Source organism: Mercenaria mercenaria, chromosome 16, assembly GCF_021730395.1.
Source record: "Mercenaria mercenaria strain notata chromosome 16, MADL_Memer_1, whole genome shotgun sequence".
Lineage (NCBI taxonomy): Eukaryota > Metazoa > Mollusca > Bivalvia > Venerida > Veneridae > Mercenaria > Mercenaria mercenaria.
The window spans coordinates 30255102-30268558 of record NC_069376.1 but is presented as its reverse complement, the minus strand read 5'-3'; the positions used below and the strand labels follow the sequence as shown (position 1 = coordinate 30268558).

The 13457-nt window shown below is 33.3% G+C and overlaps 1 protein-coding gene across 4 annotated transcripts in view; it reads right to left on the bottom strand.

The window, feature by feature from the left end:
* Positions 1–13457, bottom strand: part of LOC128549572 (uncharacterized) — a 372750-nt gene that overhangs the window by 116866 nt on the left and 242427 nt on the right. The window contains exon 1 of one of the 4 annotated variants that reach the window (XM_053526546.1): positions 1083–1400. The exons of the other annotated variants lie outside the window; for them this stretch is intronic. The gene's annotated coding sequence lies outside the window, so the exon portion shown is untranslated. Of the gene's footprint in view, positions 1–1082; positions 1401–13457 lie in introns of those variants that run through there. 4 annotated transcript variants of the gene reach the window in all.

The following is a 13457-nucleotide window of genomic DNA, read 5'->3' as shown; positions in this document are numbered from 1 at the left end:
AAACATACCTTATGCGTTTTGCATGTATGTAACATTTTATACTAATCTGTCACATTGAATACTTATGTTAGAGGTGTTTAGTCTATCTTCGAAAATATGACAGTTTTTCAAATTACAGGTAATAACTATATTATTGTGTTTGAATTATCTTTTATATAATTTAACAGCATCACGATCTGTTTAAAGAAAACTATAGCAATGAGTACAGACAAACTTGTCTCTGAAGATCATCCTGAATAAATGAAATGACAAAATGTGGTCTTTGTTGACGGGTGGTCTTTTAACATAAGTAAATCTAAATCTACTTTATCTATGATTAAACGCTAAGATCACATGATGGTTTTTATACGCGGGCTTTATTTCGGAAGTGTACTTTAGCACAGGTTTGAGTAAATATATTTCTAACAGTGAAATAAAATTAAATTGGTCTTCAAGAGATAAGTTATTTCTTTATGTAAACATTGATATGTATTTCTATTCCTGTAAATTCATAGAAAAGCTGAAGAACGCAACCTACTGTTTTATTGATATATACATTACTTCATTTAATAATTTTGCTTTTTATATTCTTTACACTGTTTTTGAAATAAGACAAAAATAATGCTATAAATAAACATACCTTACTGAAGGAAAGGTTCGTCTGCTATTCCCTTAATGCTAGAGGATATACAAACACAAAATCAAAATCTACAATTTTAATTACAAATAGCTTCTGAAAAAAACACCATCCAAGCCATTGTTTACGAGGGTCCTGCAAAAAGTTTCGTCGTTGCGTTCGGAGTTCTTGTGTGCTAAATTTTCTCTGAATTATTTAATTGAAAACATTCAAAATATGCCCTCTTTACCAAAACACATTTTTTATAACTTTTTCCAAAAGCATGACAATTGTTTTATTTCGGTATCTGTTTGACTGTATGACAAGACAAGGCACTTAAACGCCTGACCCTCTAGAACTGAAGAAACTTGCATACAACATCTTTTGTGACCTTATGATCGTTTTGCTTCTATAGCTTATCAGCCTTTCCATGTGGCTCAAACATATGCACCAAGGTTTCGTCGTCAGCAAGTTAGAAATAACCTACCTATAAAAGCCTTCGTATGTTTTCAAACGTTCTCGGGTGTTGTTTCTTTTGCTCTTCAGTGACTAAAAAGGTATCCGCCTAGCGCAAACCTTTCTCAGGTCCAAACACTTTTTTCTGAATTGTTTGCACACTGCCTTCTGATTTGCCAGTACAACTGGCTACATCTTTGACCGATAATCGCGCATCCTGTTCAACCACAACTTTTACAGCAACGATGCCTGCATTGATAACAAATGTTTTAGATCTACCAGAACGTTTATCATATTCGACAGATAATTTCCTAGCTTTAAAAGCTTAACCTACCTAAACACCTAACGCGTTTAATGCAGTATTTATTTTACCTAAAATATGTTCATTTGTCGAAATAAACGTAGTAAATGTGCATATGGACTGTAAACAGTATCTGACATAAATGGTGAAAAATCTAATCTTTACAGTCATCTGACTTGGTAAAAAAACCAGTGTTTACAACTTTTGTCCGTCTACATTTAAGCTACGTGAATAAACCCTGCGTGATGACAATGCGTATTTTGTCTAATCATGAGTTGTGATGTGACATTTTATGTCTCCATGTTGTCTTGCCATTGTTATTTTTCTATGGAAATTAGAATGTGTAGTTTTTGTTGAAGGTCAGCTTTGGAAAGTAGACTTTAAAATGAGTGTTTCCCGTACATCCGGAATTTTTTTTTTATTAGTGATGTTACAATTTCATTTACACATCATTATTCTTATGTAATAAGTAATTATCACCATTTACTTCTTTTTTAATGTTTTAAAATCTAATATAGCTAACATTTCGTAATTTTAATAACTTACTCTACGAAATCGTTACTATGCACTTTTGAAAAATGTTAACATTTCTAAATTGTTCTCTCTCTCTCCCCCCTGCTAAAAAAATGTGCATGCCATTCGCTGAAATTATTTAAGAACATTCTGGAATAGAATATAAAATAATGATATTCCGACAGACTAACATACTCTCCCCCACCCACTTCCTCAGAAAACCGTTTGCGGCAAAACTCTCGTTGAAGATCTCGAAAAAGACAAATATCTCCAAAATCTTTATAATCAAAAGGATCAACCCTGATATATTGTAATGCCTTATACTTTAAAAAGAAGAATATCGCTTGTTTAAAAAAACATTTGACCGTGACAAGGCGGTGCCCCGTTGTCTATTTTATTTTTTAGGAAGCTGCGCTATTGTAGTTTGACCTTAGTTTCCTATTTGATATACATCTTTGTTGTATAAGTCTTATGTAAAACGAAATGAAAATCCAATATAAAATTAGTTTTAAATTTAGATATCACATAGTTGCACTTCTTATTATCTCTCATGAACAAACTGATTTAAAAAAAAAAGGCAACTGCGTTGCATTTTTATATTCTATGATATGTTTATGAAGGAAAAGGTGGCCGTAAAATGTTTCCCCATACTTTGATTCGGTGTCTTTTTTGATCATGAAGTGATTCCATTCAGTGTTTCTGTAAAATAAGAGTTCCACTAAAGTGGCCTCTGTAGCCTAATGGTTAAGGTCCCTGACTTTGAATCACTTGCCCCTCACCGGTGTGGGTTCAAACCTAACCCGTGGCGGCGTTGAATTTGTCATGTGAGGAAGCTAACAATAGTCACAAACGATAGTCTTATATTTTTCTTGTTTTCTTGTAAACAATCACAATAAAAGTCTTTAGTTGCCGTGTCTTTCTAAGAAGGATGATTTTCAACTAGAAGGACTGCTTGGTTTAAAACTATTTTATTTGTCTATATACAGCTACATGAAAAAAATATTGTACACGTCAAAATGAGAAGGATCAACTTAAAAGCAAATTAATGCTTATTGAGGCTTTTTCCAAGCAGGAGTGCTTGCCGAAGCAGTCTCTGCGTATACAGTAGAATTAAATGCTATCATTGTAGAATATAATAGCTACAACAATTTTGGAGCCAGACGTTACATTATTATATATTCAATATATGTATGGAAGTTTTAATGAGTTTATTCAAGAAGGAAAATTGTGTATCCATAATCTCATTACTTTTTCTGCTCCATAGCTTTAATATGCGTAGATTGGTTATATTAGTACTGCACACAAGTGCTCCCCATAATAAGACAATGTGTCGCGTACATGGTATATGATTGTCAAGGTCACTATACAGGGGAGCGGTGGTCTAGCGGATAAGGTGCCGGTCGCTCAATCCAGGGGTCGTGTGTTCGGGCCCCACTGGGGTCACGGCCATGACTTCTCATATGACACCAGTACTGGTTTTTCCAGGAAGCAGACTTGAGAGTGGTTACAATAAGCTAAAAGCTTTTATCACAATCGAGCTAAAACAAATTAGTATAAACTAAGGTCACTATTGAATAAGTAAAAGCAGCTTTCGTTCCTTAGCTCTAAAAATGCATTTAAAGTTATCCATCCGGTATGGGACTTCTGAAATGCCACTGCAATACTTAGTCACTTGTTTCTATATTTTTCTTTATTTATATTATTGCTGCAATAAAGCATATTACTATATTTAACTGTATTTAGCTATTTAAGCTCTGATATTTAACACCGTATATGCATAAGGTGTGCCTGGCCGACACTACGGATGCGTGTCTATATTTCTGAAAACTTGACAAACATTTTGCTAAGATAATGCTAGTTTATGTACAGATATTTTTGGTTGAATATATACACGTTGGTTAGCTCATGTATGTGTTACCTAATTACATTTGAGAACCATAATGAAATTGCTAAAAGCAATGTTCTCTTGAAAAATTGAAAGATGTACTGTGATCTGAAATGTGTTAGCCCTTATCATGCTGGACACGATTGATTCTGCCTTTGAAATAGGTGTGGATCTTGATCAGCCTACACATCCGTGTACAGGACGAGTTCAATAACAAAATTTAGCACGGTAAGGGTTAGTGCACAAACGAAGTGTTTAAATGTTTAAATGATGCATGAATATTTATCACATGTATTTGATTCATCACGATATTTTGTAAATGCCTCTGCCGTGCATTATGGACTGTGTTGAATTTTGAAGATGTCGTTTATAGATTATGTAGTTGAAGTCATCCAGGACAATAAGCAAGATACATTACTTCTTATTTTTTACTACTTTTGTCTGTTTAGAAAGTGTCAAAAACGATTGTTGAAACGAAATGTCGCAAAAATTTTGATAAATTGAATATAGATTAATTAAGTCTGATACATTAAAAAGCAGGAATTAAATTATATATCAATAGTCAAATCAGGGAGCACTTAAAAGTTTGTGTATACATATCTATTCTATATGACATGTACTACTTTCTAAAGGAAATTGAAAACATGTTTCGGCTCAACTGTTCGAAGAATAGTGACAGCTATTTTACTTGTTCGGTCATCATCATTCTCGTCAAATCATTACGTGCATTAGATTGAAACTTTACACAGGGCTTCCTTGTCACAACAACCGCAGCAGTAACCAAACAAGATAAAACTTGCCAAGAGAGGTCTAGCGATATCCTTGGTTTCAAAGACACGTCATCTTGGAAGTTTAAAATTGATTTCAAATTATGTTGACTTAAAAGCAGATGAATCTTGTAAATATTCAGAGGTACTGAAAGCATTTGCTAGGAATTTGCTGCTTATAAGGGTTTTCTACGTGTATTTATTTTCTTAACTTCCTAACTAGACTCTGTATCCGTTGACTTGGTTGGCATTTATATCTTTCCGTTTGTTTCTTTAAACGTAATGTGTTTACCATTTTTCAACGCCGCTGTGTTTTCACTTAATATGAAAATGAAGCACGTCTGTCTGGACTCGTCTATTGAAAAAAAAAAAAAAAAAAACGCGCGGGAAAGCCATTAAAAATCACATAGCATGTCTGTGCCGATTAGTCGAAACGTGGGATTCCTGGAGATTACATGTTCATATTTTTACATGTAACATATTGTTTGGTTCAGATGCTAGCTACTTCTTCCTTTTTTAAAGTTTTGAATTAACATATTTACAACTGATAAAGGAGATTAGAGGTGGGTGTTTCTCATTTATTATTAGAATTCTGCCTTAACAGATTCGCAACAATAATGTTTAAATCATATGTAAATGCATATATTGCCGAATCGATAGAGCGAGGCAAAGAAGCAAAGACACAAAATTACTTGGCCTAGGTCGAAACACGAAACCTTTACACAACAAAAAAGCTTTATTTAAGACCCTGACGTTTAAAAAAAAAATAGACGTAGAAAAAACGTCCAAATGCTGTTTTCTAGAGAAAAGCACAAGTTAAATATTCATAAATCTTTCCTGAAATCTAATTATAAAAGATGTATCAAAAAAGATGTATCAAAAGTGGTGTAAGTACGTACCACTGAAAAATTAAAAGAACAAGTAAATGAAAACTAATATTGGATAACTTGGGAATCCACACTCAATTGCGCGTAGAAATTTTAACACATCCGTAGTGTCTGCTAGGCACACCTGATAAAAAGAAATATGCACAATATAGTGTACAAAAAAAACTGTTTCCCTGTCTTGTATAAGTCAAAATAAAAAAGATACAAGAACCACAAATCTTCTACGGTACATTTCATTATGTTATACCATATTTCTTATAGCTTCCACTCAAATCACGAAAATCTTCCTATACCAGACTTAAACAGATAATTTGTAAGAGCTCTTTTGTCAGAGTGATAAAGCGAGTACAGGTATTGTGAATAGTCGGCTTGGTATATGTATATACAAATGCAGCACGACACACGCGAAGCACTTTGCGCTGTGAAATAATAATAATAATGATACTAATAATAATAATTATCATAATAATGATAATAATAATAATATTAATAATAATAATAACGTAAGATGTCCAGGTTTGTATTATACGGTAGGGCGGTACAATGGTACAAGGCTTTATAGCGTCTGACTACTGATCCTGAGGTTGCGGTTTTTAATTCAAATTAGTGCGGAATTCGACAACATATTAATTATGTATATAGCTTTGATTTGAGGATCGGTTTTACATTGGCATTTGCTATGAAAAAGATAATTAGAATTATCTGGTGTAAAGTGTGCTTTAGAACAAACGTATTGCGCAAATGTAAGAAAATACATCTTCATCATTTATTACATCTCACTAAATAAATACATAGAGCTCGCATTCATTGAATGATTTTGTTAAAACAAAAAACAACAATATTTTTATAATCAGATACTTGTTGGAGAGCAAAAGTACTTTTAGATTAAGGGAAAATGTACAGTTGTTAAATTATAAATGACTGAATAGATATAACATATTTTTGCACCTTAACAGGTGGTATTTTTACACAATGAGTTAGGGTCATCAGATACCGGTGATTGTGAAATGTTGGCACATGCATGGGTGTATAATTAAAGGTATCTAACTTGAGTTTTGTTTTATGCTATAAATAGTTATAAATACAAGCACATGAATTATATAAAAGATGAAAATAGCTCAAAAGAGAAAGTAGAATTCGAAATACACATACGATAGTGAATAAAGTATGGCTTGTGTTAAGAAGAAGATACACTAGATTTATTTAGAATGGCTGATTACGAACAGGCTTTAACATCTTCTATTCATCAGTTAAAGGTAAGTGGATTAGAAGTGGAAACAACACCATAAAACCGTAATATTAGCGCGTCGAAATTGAAAGTAGAAATAGTTAACATACAAAGTATGGAGTGTATCTGGTAGTTTCAATATTATATAAGAGACTGAAATGCTTGATTAAATAGCGGAAATATCTGTCACATATACAACATTGGTTTCGTTCACAATACAAAAAAGGCTTTAATTATTTATCTATTTAAACTTTATAATTTAAGTATGAACAAGCTGAGTTGGTGAGATCTGATGTGCTGAATGGATTTAGTGTGCTTGTTGACTTGGAACATACAGAGGAAATATTTGGATTCTATCTTCCCTTTTCTCTCGACATAAAACTACAGTACACATATCTTCTGACACATTTAGGGCTAATACATTATACCATGTCACAGAGATACAAACGTTCTCCTGTTGTCAGTCTAAGTCAAATAAAAAGATACGTTAATAAATGCATTAGTCACAAAGAAAAAAACAACAAAAATTACGTGAAAATAAAATAAAGAAATTTAGGAAAGTAATGAAATATTGTCAATTAAAAAATAGAGACATCTGAGTGTTTGTTTATTTGTTATGAACATATACGCATTTCAGGCTATATAATGGTTTGTTATTTCTGACAAGTTTGCCATTACATGTTCTTCTCTTTAAAATTCATGAACATGAGACTTGTATCAAATGTGAAATCTACTCTATTAAAACACTAACCTAATTGTCTACTTTAATACATTACAGGACGAAATGGAAGCAAAGAGTCAACCGGAGAAAACAAAAGCGGATTTACCAAGCGAATAACAAAGTCAAATAGCGAAAAACGTGAGTCAGATTCAAAATGTGATACATGTCAACGTGCTGAAAATATTTATTTTGGCGCTGAGGGATATTGTGTGGACTGCAAAGAATTTTTCTGTAAGGAATGTCTAAGATATCATCGTAGACTAACGGCTACCCAAAATCACAAAATATGTATACATGATGGAAAATAATTGATGTGACAATTGGAGTTAAAAATTTCTACATTTTTTCATATGGACTGTGTTGGTAAATCTTTTGTAAATACAACTTTCATTTTTATGATTTATCATCGCTATCAATATCTTGCATATCAGTGTCCATTAAATGTCAAATGGTCTTTGCTTTCTATGCAGTAATGGGAGTATGCTTTTTCGATTTCGTTAACGGTTGCAACTATGACTAACTGAAATAATTGTTCGGCGCAGACCTTGTTGAGTTTTATATGATCATTTAGATGGTGACTGAATAAGTTTGCTAATATCTTCCATCGCCTGCAATGGAACACAGAAACTTTGGTATATAAATTCTATGGGTTATTATCTTTTTTGACATCTTGATTTGGAATTTTACATAATTCAAAGATATCATTTTGTTCATGTTTTCAGTGAATGACGCCATTTCGAGGAAAGGGATATCACTTCATCAATGTTGTTTATACGAAAATAATTCTAAACAACAAAAAGGTGGAAACTCCACTTGTCGCTTAACAGGACAAAAATGAAAATGCTGCAGGCTCAATTTGATTGAGCCTGTTTATAGACGGCATTGGAAATGCATGCTACCGTCAACGCCTTCTAGTCCTGGGTTGAGCAGAACTCGACATTTATACAATCTACAAGTACAAAACATAAAGACGTCCGTGGACATATAGTGAATGTAGATGTATGCTAATTATTTACACATTTATAAGCATACTACTATTGGTTTACAATTTGAAGACTGTCATCTTCGACTTTGTTTTAATCTCTTGGTTGTTTGGTTTTATTTTTGGATTCCTGCTTCATTCTGTCAAGCAAACTAGATTTTAAACACGTTGGGTTTTCTGACAAGATCAGAGGTAAAATAAATTAAAGTTTGAGTTGTCGGAAGGGGGAAGTTATCTTATAGCAAATAATAATTTCGGAGTTTGTAACGTAAAGGACAGGAAATGTTTTGACAGTTTCCCTAAAATGAAAGTAATAATTATCTTGATAGAGGTTAACGCTTCCATATTATAACTAAATTAATTTGATACGCATGCGTGTAACATTGTGGGAAGGCATCGACTGAGGGAGGTAATTGATGTATAGTATAAACACAAACAAATCAATATTACAAATACTGAGTTTATATTTTAAGAAATAAAACAATCTATCTGTAGTAAACAATTTCTCACATTGATATATATGATACTCGCAACAGTGTTACGCTTGAAATAAATGACCGACATATCAAAACTGCCTACAGCATTGCCTAATCAATTATGTTGCTTGTATTAATATATGCAGTTTTGCGATATAACTTAATAATATACTCAGCGTCACTGAAAAGTTACCACCTAATATATACCTCTTTACTATTTTATACAATATCGACGTCACTTTTTCATGGCCTGTGCGCGGTCTATTACTCATAGACCCTGTCTGATCATGCCTAACCCATTTCATGACTGTGAGGTAAGAACAGCATATACGACGTGCAATTTCGCGACATGAAAGTTCGGCGTCAACCATGCCAATGGCCTGATCGTGCTTTAAACGTGGCATTCTTAGCAAGGTTATTCTGGGTTTTTTAACGTATTCCTTTTAGTCTGTCGACTAACTTTCAAGTGCGATGAATGATTTGCGATAGAAAATTCGAACATGTCGTCATTGCTGGAAAAAGTCTTTTTGCACGTGCAGCCCGTGCCTCAAATGGAGTTAATCGAATTTGACAAATCTTTACACCAGTGACGTCTCATCTGCGTCACAAATGTAGTCATGTTATGCTTTTAATACAGTCCAGTGCGATTTTTAAAATATAAGGGCCATTAGGGTGGTAACTTTTCAGTGACGCTGAGTATATTTAAGTTTGGACAACAACGCATAGCTTGCTGTTCATGAATTGCTTCTTAAAAAGGGTTGATATCATAACATCGTATTAAGTATTGATCTTTTAACCTTCGAACTAGGATAAATAGCAAGTTATGGTCGCAGTTAAAAACCAGTACACACAAGTGATAATAGCATCTGTTTCCAAAAGAAGATTAAGAATTTTTAACACGCTGTTTAGTACATATTTTTTTGTTATTACACGAATTTCCCTCCTTTTTATTATAATTTCATCAGTATCTGATTTGCAGGCAATTCCTTGTACATCACCGAAAAAGTTCATGGTAAGCATAATATAGAAAGTAAGAGTACATTGTTGATTTAAGTTTGTTCATTGCATTAAATATACACTTTGGTGTGACACGTTAAATCTTTATCTCAACATTTCTAAGTCATTTAAACCTTGGCTATTTAACTGGTAAGAGGTTCAAGATTTCTTACATTTGTTATTTTAAAAGTGTTTTTAAAATATTTGTTTCACTTTTTTCCGGATGCAATGTCAAATTATAAATTTCGAAACGTGATTTTCGAGCTCTTGCTGTTTTACAAGATGTGCTAGATTTATAAACATTAAATTCACCAGCGTTCATATATTATATCAATAGTGCCTGAAATAAGTATTATATATATACTATAATTACAAAGGTAGTTCTGCACGTCTGGGTCGAAATTTTTTCTACATTGTAGAATTTAATCAAACTCTGATTTTTCAAATCTTCAGAATATACCTATAAAATTAAACAAATAAAAAAGATAGGGTCGTGCGCTTGATTATTTGCTAGACTGATTTGAAAACTTTGGACCTCTCGCACGATCTCTCAATGAACGTCAATGGGAAAATCATAACTTTCATAACATTTTCGCAAATAGAAATTTTACTACTAACACTGTAGATTTTGATGAAACTACTTACAGTAGTAAATAAACATTAAACATATGGCCTATAATTTGGTGAAATAAAATGTATAGGTCCGTGTGCTTATTTTTGAGATATGTGATCACGATCAAAGTAGACCGGACATCTTCAGCAAATTCTAGCCATGATTTTGATTTTCTTAGTGTTATATGTTTTAATATCATATTTTGACTTTAGAAATACAGCAACAGTGCCATTGTAACAAACTAGCTCACAGGTTTCGATTAATTCATAAAATGATTATCATTTCCGTACGCCGAATCCAGGCTTTAATCTACGTTTAAATGACGTTACGCCATCACTTCCGGTTTATTAAAAGTGCAGAACTACCCAGCAAACACACGACGTCGCAAAGACGTCTTTTTACAGTTGTTTTTGGGTCGCGGCGTCGGTGACCAGAATCCGACGTTGTTCGAACGACTTTACAACGACCAAAGTCCGATGTCGCTGTCCCGACGTTGTTCCAACGGCTTCACAGCGACCAAAATCCGACGTGGCTATTCCGACGTTGTAAAAACAGATCTAGATCTACTGTAACTTTAAAATATTTCAAGCTGCAAAAATAATTTCATTGTGTGAATGCTTTATTGCATTTTTGGCGTTTAGCGTCATTCGTGAGGTTAGTAACATTGACTCGAAAGTTCTGTCCCATGATTTCCGACATGTGTTCGAAATTGACCATGGCAATCAAAACAGGTATAGCTCACGTGCCTTTTTGCACTCTTTCATGTTGTGATCGAAGTTCTGAAAACTTGTGGAAGTATTTAAAAAGCGCCCTGTGTAGATTATGTGTCAAATCATGGCTTCCCCACCTGCAGGTATGTTGTTAGTTTTTACAGCAGTTATTTTTTGCCATGACGTTTTTAAAACTGTTGAAGTTATAGCTTTAACTTATATTGTCATATATTTTCGCGGTAATTTATATGTTGTTAATTTCAACTCGAGCTGCATGAGGATAAAATAATAATTCTGTATTTTAGGCTAGAAGTGGACTTACTTAAAATATCTTGCTTTGCGATGAAGATCAGACTATCAACATTTTGCAGTCTTTTACTGTTTACAGTGCTAAAATAGTTCTACTTTCCATAAATTAAAGGTTTTGACAAAGGGTTTTTTAGTCTAAAAATTCACATGCCTAGTGTCTAACAGTTACCTGCCATTTGTATGTTGATATCTGTCACCAAATGTTGGAAGAGGCTAGGGGTCTGGTAGTTGTTTAATTTTATGCGGGTGGTGATATAGGAGAAATCGTGTTTGAATACAAATCCGTTGTAGTTTCTATTTTTAGAACTGATAAGACAGTGATTGGCCAGACGTCCATTTTTTTAGTAAACAGTGATGTTTTTCTAACGGCATAAATGTTCTTAAAACACAGCTTATATCAATATATTTGTGTCAGTGCTGAACAAAATTCTATCATATATCTATATCAAAAAAGTCTCCCCACCCCTACCCCCCTCTATATAATAACATGCAATTCATTCACACCCCATCCACCATGCAACAACAAGAAAATTTCAAAACACAGAAGTGCTAGTGTGAACGGGTGGTTCCATTATTATATCTAAAGGCAACCAAAATATACCCAGAACTATGCATACTTGACGCTGTCACTGTATTGACTAACATAAAATTAACATTTTTAAAGAAGTCAAAGCCATTGCTTGACGTCACATGTTTTAGAGATTTCCTGAAAGAAATTGTGTCGAATAAGTTTAGACATGTTGAGACAGCGACAGTCAAGTTACCACACTGTCCCGAAACATCCTGTTATGTCGTATTTGGACATCTCTATATAATATAGTTTATTATACTACTTCACATTCGTTTGACGCCTGATTATTCTCTTCAGAAGTCACATAATAGTCCAACTAATTTGACGCGATCCTAGGAAATGATGGGATAATTTTTTCATATGAACAGTATCTCCACTTGCGGCAACACTCGGAAGACCAAAATAGTTGAAGCAATTTCCGATGAAATGGGTGTACTACTGTTGTGTGGGCTTAAAATGTAAATTATTACAAAGTAGCTCTAATTTGACTTTTTTTTGCTGTTGACAGGTTTCCATGTTGTATGCTGTTGGAAGAACATCTCTTAGGGACTATGAATAGAATCTTTATCTTCTGCTTATATACAATACTTACCAAGGTGGCAAAAAAGACGTCAACGCACCTTTCATTATCAACCAAAAAAGAACGTTTGTCCAACGTTGTGAAAAAGACGTCTTTCCAATGTTGCAAAAAGACGTCAACACAATTTTTATTATCTACCAAAAAAAAAAAAAAACGTCTTTCCAACATTGTGGAAAAGACGTATTTCCAACATTGCAAAAAAGATGTTTTCCGACGTTGTGAGAAAAACGTCAACGCACCTTTTATTATTAACCAAAAAACAACGTCTTTACAACGTCAGGAAAAGACGTCATAACAACGTGGTGTGTTTGCTGGGTACCTTAAAGAGGCTGATAAAGGCGGTGGCATTGTTATTATGAACATAGATGTTTATAAAGAAAAGATCTAAGAAATGTTAAATGATGATTCATTCTATGAAGTAACGACTGATAAATGCATACAGGATACAATGAGAAAAATAAAAAAAGGCTTATCACTTCAAATAGTAATTTCATGATCAAAGACGAAATATAAGGAAAGAAAATCTAGAGATACGAGAAAATCAAGGAAATTAATTTCAGGAATGTTAGATGCATGCCTGTGTTATCCAGCATAGCTTTTAAAAAAGATAGGTTACTTTTCCATTGCACTGATATAACATGCGCAGGATTAGCATTCACAAACGGTGTTCACTAAACAATTTCACTATATAAACAGACTGTCTCTCATGTGTAAAGAGGTCTTAGCGTAAGTCTCTACATCTTAACAGTAATATGACATTAAAGCTGTAAATTGACATTAAAAGAGCAATGTAACATTAAAGCAGTAATGCGACATTTAAAACAGCATAATAATTAAGATATTAAAATACATTGTATGTGAAATAAA